The sequence below is a fragment of the Pristis pectinata genome, chromosome 29 (assembly GCF_009764475.1).
Source record: "Pristis pectinata isolate sPriPec2 chromosome 29, sPriPec2.1.pri, whole genome shotgun sequence".
Lineage (NCBI taxonomy): Eukaryota > Metazoa > Chordata > Chondrichthyes > Rhinopristiformes > Pristidae > Pristis > Pristis pectinata.
Window position 1 is genome coordinate 4,376,747 of NC_067433.1, and position 5,697 is coordinate 4,382,443.

Below are 5,697 nucleotides of genomic sequence, written 5' to 3' on the forward strand. Positions count from 1 at the left end.
AAGTAGCTGTGAGGGTGACCATGGGTTCCTCGACAAGATTCAGTCCCACCAGAGGGTCCACAGCTCCTCTACCACAATCTGAAGGAGCTTTACTTCAGCTCAAGTGCCTGAACATTAGCCAAACACTGCCGAGAGGATTGGGTAGTTTGAAGACATTGTGGTAGAGCTGATTCTGGTTCTGCCCAAGGGGGATATCAACAGATCCATACAGCAGGCCATTAAGGTCATTCAGATTGACTGTTTTTCCTCCTTTCATGGGTTGTGACTTAATATCCCTGATGGGTTGAATTGTCTCCTATGTATAAGAAAAAGATATATAAAGGGGGCGGTGTACATGCACCTGTCTACATCAACGGTGCTGAGGTTGAGAGGGTTGAGAGCTTCAAGTTCCTAGGAATGAACATCACCCATAGCTTGTCCTGGTCTAACCATGTAGATGCCACAGCCCAGAAAGCCTCTACTTCCTCAGGAGGCTAAAGAAATTTGGTATGTCCCCTTTGACACTCACCAACTTTTATCAACGCACCATAGAAAGCATCCTATCTGGATGCATCACAGCTTGGTACAGCAACTGCTCTGTTCAGGACCACAAGAAACTGCAGAAAGTTGTGGCCACAGCCCAGCACGTCACAGAAACCAGCCTCCCCTCCATGAACTCTGTCTATACCTCTCGCTGCCTTGGTGAAGCTGCCAGCATGATCAAAGACCCCACCCACCCGGGTCATTCTCTCTTCTCTCCCATTAGGCAGAAGATACAGGAGCCTGAGGGCACATACCACCAACCTCAAGGACAGCTTGTATCCCACTGTGATAAGACTATTGAATGGTTCCGTTATATGATGAGATGAACTCTTGACCTCACAATCCACCTTGTTGTGACCTTGCTCCTTATTGTCTACCTGCACTGCACTTCATCTATAGCTGTGACACTTTACTCTGTATTCTGTTATTGTTGTTACCCTGTACTACCTCAATGCATTCTGTACTACCTAATGCATTGTGTAATGAATTGACCTGTACGAACGGTATACAAGTTTTTCACTGTACCTCGGTACAAGTGACAATAAACCAATACCAATATAATTCAGTTTCTTTTGGTCTCCACTCTATCACAGGCACTCCCTTAGTTCACTATGGTGCAGCTAATAGAGCAGCTGCTTCACAGCTCCAGTAGTCCAGTTCAATCCTTACGAACTGGAGTGCTTTATTAATACCCAGGACCGTGCTTTAAATTAATTAGCTTTTTTTAAAATTTTATGATTAAAACAAATTGATATGTTACAGTCTTTGTGGCAGATAGATTTAAGAGGGGACTAGCTGTTACTTTAATTGGTGATGATTATATTCATTAACAAGACCCTTGCATTTTTGTAACAATATTTCCATAGTTAACTGTTTCAAGGTGCTTTAGAGAAGCATAATCAAATAAAGCCGATCAGCACAGTGGTGGTTACCAGACCAGCTATTCAGGGACACACATTTATATCCCACTAAGCCAATAATGAAATAAAAAACATTCCAGTTTTGAAACATTAATAATGTCCTGCAAAATCGAAGGCCATCCTTTTCCCCTGAATCATCCTCAACTACGAGGGACTGCCCAGGAAAGTTTCAATTGTGAAACAAATACAGAAAATGTTGAAAACACTCAGCAGGTCAGGTAGCATCTGTGGAGAGAGAAACAGAGTGAACACAGCATCTACAACCTGAAACATTAACTCTTGTTTCTCTTTCCACAATTTCTGCTTGACCTGCTGATTGTTTTCAGCACTTTCTCTTTATGTTTCAAATTGCTAGCATCTGAGTTTTTTGATTTTCATTTAGATATCATTGGGCTTTGAAGATCTAGACCTTGCCAAACAATAGTGGTAATGTAGGGGACTGAATCAAACAGGAAATTAGAAACTTGGGTGTCAAAATCCTACAGTAATTATGGGTGACTTTAGTCTACATTTCCACTGATCAAATCAAACGAGTGATAACACTGTGCAGGATGAATTGTGCAGACTGTATGGATTTTTTTGGAGAGACAACTTGGCAACAGGCCATCCTAGATTCGGTTTTGTGGAATCATAAGGTTAATGATGTTGTTGTGTGGGTCCTTTAAGGAAGAGTGACAATAATGTAATAGAATTCTTTACGACTGAATTACTTCACTTTCTATCTGAAATTAGGGTTCTAAATCTTAACAGAGGCAACTACAAAAGTACACCTAGATTAGGAGAGATGTATGAGAGGACATGGCTTTAGGGGGAACATTAGGGGGAACTTCTTCACTCAGAGAGTGGGAGTGTGGAACGAGCTGCCATCTGATGTGGTAAATGCGGGCTCACTCTTAAGTTTTAAGAATAAATTGGATAGATACATGGATGGGAGAGGTCTGGAGGGTTATGGATTGGGTACAGGTTCATAGGACTAGCAGAATAAAGTTTTGGCACAGACTAGAAGGGCCAAATGGCCTGTTTTCTGTGCTGTAGTGTTCTATGGTTCTATGATAGATAGGAAGCTCCATTAATAGACATAATGCTGGATAGGCAATGGCTGACATTATACATTCTTTTCTGGTGCATAAACACCAAAAGGAAAAACAACCTAATCATGTTAAACTAATGAAGTTAAGGACAGTATTAGATACAAAGAGAAGTTATATAAAATTATCAGAAAAGTTATATAAAATTACCAGAGAAGTTATATACAGTAACTTCTCTGGTAATTTTATATAACCAGAAAATAAACAGGAAACAGTTTAGAATTCAGTAAAAATAAACCAAGACACTGTTTGAGAGAGTGTGAAACTTGCAAGGAACATGGAAACAAGCTTTAAAAGCTTCCACAAGCATGTAAAAAGTATAGATTTGTGAAGACAAATGTAGGTCCCTTACAGTCAGAAATGGTAGCATTTATAATGGGGAAAAATGACAGAATAATTAATCAAATATTTTGGTTCTTTATGGAAGTGTCGGGAAACAAAAATATAATAAAAAGGAAGAATTAAGGAAATTAGTTTTTGTAAAAAAATGTGTGCTTGGGACATTAATGGGACTGAAAGTTGTTAAGTCCCCAGGGCTGATAATCTACATCCCAGAGTATTAAAAGAGCTACCCAGAGGAAACCCATGCAAACATGGGGAGAACGTACAAAACCTTTACAGGCAGCAGCAGGAATTGAACCCAGGTCACTGGCGCTGTAATAGCGTTACACTAACTGCTATGCTACTGTGTTGCAAAATTAGAACAAAAAAACAAAGCCCATTTTAGTGCAAAGTGGTCTAGTGTTGCTATACTGTAGCGATTAGGTTGGTTCAACCACCAAATGGTTGAAGGGAAGTAGCTGTCCTTGGTGGTGTGGGACTTCAGGCTTCTGTACCTCCTGCCTGATGGTAGCTGCGAGAAGGTGGCATGGCCCAGATGGTGGGGATCCTTGATGATAGATGTTGCCTTCTTGAGGCAGCGCTTCCTGTAGTACTATCGATGGTGGGGAGGGATGTGCCCGTGATGTATGGAGCTAAGTCCACTACTCTCTGCAGCTTCTTACATTCCTGTGCATTCGAATTGCCATCCCAGATGACAATGAAACCAGTCAGGATAGTTTCAACAGTATATCTGTGGAAATTTGTTAGTGTTCAGTGAGAAGCCGAACCCCCTTTATCTCCTGAGAAAGTAAAGATGCTGGTGCACCTTCCTTGTGACTGCATCTATGTGTTATGAAGTTGCCTGATCCACTGAATGACTGGAGCCCATTTAGGAGATTCCCTCCCAACTCCGATCCGAGTTGTCCCTCAGAGGTTTCCAATCGCCTCCAGCCCATCACTCAATATTCTGCTGGCCCACAAGCCCAGCCTTTGACAGGTCCCACCCTGCTCCTCCTCCTCCCCACGCCCTTCCCATGCTTCACCCCCTCCATTCCATCCCCCTTCCTTCCCTCATCCCCTTCACATCCATCGTCTCAGCACCCTCCCTACTCCTGTGCCTCCCCTTTTCATCATCCCCATCCCTCTGCCCCTCTTCCTTCCTCATCCCCATTCCTTCCCTCCTTTATTCCCTCCATCAGTCCTTCGCTGCCCCTCATTCCTTCACTCCCCCCTCATTCTTTCCCTCCCTCATTACCTCCCTCCATCCCTATTCCCTCTCTCATTCCCTCCCTCCCTCATTCCCCCCTTCCCCCTCCCTCATTCCCCTCCCTCCCTCCCTCCCCCTCCCTCATTCCCTCCCCCTCATTCCCTCCCCCTCCCTCCCTCATTCGCCCCCCTCCCTCCCTCCCTCATTCCCCCTCTCCCTCATTCCCCCTCCCTCCTTCATTCCCCCCCTCCCTCCCACCCTCATTCTCCCCCTCCCTCCCTCATTCTCCCCCCTCCCTCATTCTCCCCCTCCCTCATTCTTCCCCTCCCTCCCTCATTCTTCCCCCCTCCCTCCCTCATTCTTCCCCCCTCCCTCCCTCCCTCATTCTTCCCCCTCCCTCCCTCCCTCATTCTTCCCCCCTCCCTCCCTCATTCTTCCCCCTCCCTCCCTCATTCTTCCCCCCCTCCCTCCCTCATTCTTCCCCCCCTCCCTCCCTCATTCTTCCCCCCCTCCCTCCCTCATTCTTCCCCCCTCATTCTTCCCCCCCCTCATTCCTCCCCCCTCCCTCCCTCATTCCTCCCCCTCCCTCCCCCCTCATTCCTCCCCCCTCCCTCCCCCCTCATTCCTCCCCCCTCATTCCTCCCCCCTCCCTCCCCCCTCATTCCTCCCCCCTCCCTCCCCCCTCATTCCTCCCCCCTCCCTCATTCCTCCCCCTCCCTCCCCCCTCATTCCTCCCCCTCCCTCCCCCCTCATTCCTCCCCCTCCCTCCCCCTCATTCCTCCCCCCTCCCTCCTCATCCCTCCCCCCTCCCTCCCTCCCTCCTAATCCCTCCCCCCTCCCTCCTCATCCCTCCCCCCTCCCTCCCTCCCTCCTCATCCCTCCTCATCCCTCCCCCCCTCCCTCCTCATCCCTCCCCCCCCTCCCTCCTCATCCCTCCCCCCCCCTCCCTCCTCATCCCTCCCCCCCCCTCCCTCCTCATCCCTCCCCCCCTCCCTCCTCATCCCTCCCTCCTCATCCCTCCCCCCTCCCCCCTCCTCATCCCTCCCCCCTCCCCCCCTCCTCATCCCTCCCCCCCTCCTCATCCCTCCCCCCTCCCCCCCTCCTCATCCCTCCCCCCTCCCCCCCCTCCTCATCCCTCCTCCCTCCCCCCTCCCCCCTCATCCCTCCCCCCTCCCCCCCTCATCCCTCCCCCCTCCCCCCCTCATCCCTCCCCCTCCCCCCCTCATCCCTCCCCCCTCCCCCCTCATCCCTCCCCCCCTCCCCCCCTCATCCCTCCCCCCCTCCCCCCCTCATCCCTCCCCCCCCTCCCCCCCTCATCCCTCCCCCCCCTCCCCCCCTCATCCCTCCCCCCCCTCCCCCCCTCATCCCTCCCCCCCCTCCCCCCCTCCCCCCCTCCCCCCCTCATCCCTCCCCCCCTCCCCCCCTCATCCCTCCCCCCCCTCATCCCTCCCCCCCCTCCCCCCCCTCATCCCTCCCCCCCCTCCCCCCCTCATCCCTCCCCCCCTCCCCCCCTCCTCATCCCTCCCCCCCTCCCCCCCTCCTCATCCCTCCCCCCTCCCCCCCTCCTCATCCCTCCCCCCCCCCCGCCACGACCAATGCGCGGGCACAGACGTCACCGGGTGCGCGCTCACGGCGGCCG